Below are 3,386 nucleotides of genomic sequence, written 5' to 3'. Positions count from 1 at the left end.
GGCAAAATATGGGGCTTTAAATTACTATCACTTCATATGAGTATCATACTTGAGTGTTGAAAAGCTTTAGAGTCAGAAGGCCGGGATAAAATTCTAGCCTGTGTCTCTTAGGAACTGTAATTATGATTTTTTGTTGTTGTTTACCTCCATAAACTTTGTGTCATCACAAGTGTCTAGCACATAGTTCGCACTCAATATATGCTCATTAAAAAAAAAAAATGAGTTGGTGAGTAATACTGGGATAAGATGCCCGAGGTCCTGAGGGGAGGTGGCTTCCCCTCAGCTCACACGATCTGTGGCATAGTCAGGGCTGGAGACCAGTCTGCTGTCTCCCAATGGAATTTTTTTTTCATGAGACTTTTACTTTTGTGTCCAAGTGGTGGAAACCAAATCAAAATGCCAAAGAAGAGAGGAGAGAAAGTGTCTATTTCTAGAAAGAGGTTTTTTTTTTTTTTTTTTTTTTTAGTTATCTTATTTATTCATGAGAGACAGAAAGAGAGAGGCAGAGACACAGGCAGAGGGAAAGGCAGGCCCCATGCAGGGAGCCTGATGTGGGACTCGATCCGGGACTCCAGGATCACGCCCTGGGCTGAAGGCAGACGCTCAACTGCTGAGCCACCCAGGCATCCCTAGAAGGAGGGATTTGAAGACTCAGCCCTACAAGTGTCTGCTACATGTTGATATTACCTTTTGGTTATCCAGAATATTATATGTGTACTATAGGTATTCATACCTTCCAGGAGTAACACTGTCTGTAGAATGCTCCTGGGAAAGATAAAATCATTTTTGCTTATTTCTGCTTAAATTTTCCTCAAGATTTTAATGCATTACTTTCTCAAAATAAAAATGCCTATTCAATTACCATTTAAGACAGATAAAAATAACATTTATTAACTATAACAGCAAGAAGACTTCAATGAAAGTGTGTGAAATAGGATCAATCTGATATTTAGATATCAGATTCTTCATTTCACATTTTTGCTCATCACTAACCTTGAAGTTTCCAATTATGAGGAAAGCCTTTCAATTAATACTCCAAAATCTACTTCAAAATTATTTAATTGTTGTCTTTATATGTTCAAATAACTTGGGAACTACACTCGAATGCTTTCTTATCTTCTACATCATTCCAGAACGTTACCAGAATGGCCATTTCTTTTAAGAAGAAAATACCACCTCTATTCGATCTAAGAATATATTTGTTATCTATTTATGTTCACATCGTCTAGAAGAATCTAAGAGCCAGCATTAAATATATCTTCAAAAGACAAAACCATAGATCACTTTAAACAAATGTACACGAGATAAAGTACGTGCCTCATAACTGTGGAGTCAGATACTTAATTACCAGCCTAATTTCTGTAGACTAAAATAATGGCAGTAGGGATCACACAGAGCTGCAGGATTTAGAACATATTTTACTTTACGAATACTGTAGGGTGTCATAAAACAGCATCCATATAAATCAATTTCTTTAGAAAGAAAGACTACATTTTATGCAGGTATTTTTAAGCCTCTGAACGCAAAGCATTAGGGGAAAGTGCATCCTTTTATACCTATACTTACACATATTCCAGCAGAAAACGTGTTATGTGTCCGGAATCAATCCCAGCAAATAAAGTTTATATTGCTACTCTGCCAATCTGATCTTGTGTGGCAAAGTCAATTGAAAGGGAAAAGCTAAGGATTGGTTTTTTTTTTTTTGAAAGCTAAGGTTTTAAAGCTAATTAGTTTCCAGAAAATTCTCCATTCTCTCTCCCTCTCTTTCTCTCTCTGAGCCTCTGTTAAGTAAATCTCTCAGGGATCCAGCAAATAATTATGCCATTAAGTGTACTCTGCTAGTCAAATGTGGGGCGAAGTTCCAAAAAGAATCCTCGAGCTTTTTCGCAAGGGGTTTGCTGCCAGAACACAGGTGACGTAAAAACCACCGCTAAACCTAAACCAAAATGGGAAAGGAGAAGACTCACATCAACATCGTCATCATTGGACACGTAGATTCGGGCAAGTCTACCACTACTGGCCATCTGATCTACAAATGTGGTGGAATCGACAAAAGAACTATTGAAAAATTTGAGAAGGAGGCTGCTGAGATGGGAAAAGGCTCCTTCAAGTATGCCTGGGTCTTGGATAAACTGAAAAACTGACCATGAACATGGTATCACCATTGATATCTCCCTGTGGAAATTCGAGACCAGCAAGTATTATGTGACCATCATTGATGCCCCACGACACAGAGACTTTATCAAAAACATGATGACAGGCACATCTCAGGCTGACTGTGCTGTCCTGATTGTTGCTGCTGGTGTTGGTGAATTTGAAGCAGGTATCTCCAATGGGCAGACCCGTGAGCATGCCCTTCTGGCTTACACACTGGGTATAAAACAACTAATTGTTGGTGTTAACAAAATGGATTCCGCTGAACCACCCTACAGCCAGAAGAGATACGAGGAAATCGTTAAGGAAGTCAGCACCTACATTAAGAAAATTGGCTACAACCCCGACACAGTAGCATTTGTGCCAATTTCTGGTTGGAATGGTGACAACATGCTGGAGCCAAGTGCTAACATGCCTTGGTTCAAGGGATGGAAAGTCACCCGTAAAGATGGGAATGCCAGCGGAACCACACTGCTTGAAGCTCTGGATTGCATTCTGCCACCAACTCGTCCAACTGATAAGCCCTTGCATCTGCCTCTCCAAGACGTCTACAAAATTGGTGGTATTGGTACTGTCCCAGTGGGTCGAGTGGAGACTGGTGTTCTTAAGCCTGGTATGGTGGTCACCTTTGCTCCAGTCAATGTTACAACTGAAGTAAAGTCTGTTGAAATGCACCATGAAGCTTTGAGTGAGGCTCTTCCTGGGGACAATGTAGGCTTCAATGTCAAGAACGTATCTGTCAAAGATGTTCGTCGTGGCAACGTGGCTGGTGACAGCAAAAATGACCCACCAGTGGAAGCAGCTGGCTTCACAGCTCAGGTGATTATCCTGAACCATCCAGGCCAAATCAGTGCTGGATATGCACCTGTGCTGGATTGTCACACAGCTCACATTGCTTGCAAGTTTGCTGAGCTGAAGGAAAAGATAGATCGTCGTTCTGGAAAGAAGCTGGAAGATGGTCCCAAGTTCTTGAAATCTGGGGATGCAGCCATTGTTGATATGGTTCCTGGCAAACCTATGTGTGTTGAGAGCTTCTCTGACTATCCTCCTCTGGGCCGTTTTGCTGTTCGTGACATGAGACAGACGGTTGCTGTGGGTGTCATCAAAGCAGTGGACAAGAAGGCAGCTGGAGCTGGCAAAGTCACCAAGTCTGCCCAGAAAGCTCAGAAGGCTAAATGAATATTATCCCCAATACCTGCCACCCCAGTCTTAATCAGTGGTGGAAGAACGGT

This window comes from Nyctereutes procyonoides, unplaced genomic scaffold (genome assembly GCF_905146905.1).
Source record: "Nyctereutes procyonoides isolate TBG_1078 unplaced genomic scaffold, NYPRO_anot_genome, whole genome shotgun sequence".
Taxonomy (NCBI): Eukaryota; Metazoa; Chordata; class Mammalia; order Carnivora; family Canidae; genus Nyctereutes; species Nyctereutes procyonoides.
Note: the sequence above shows the minus strand (reverse complement) of the source record.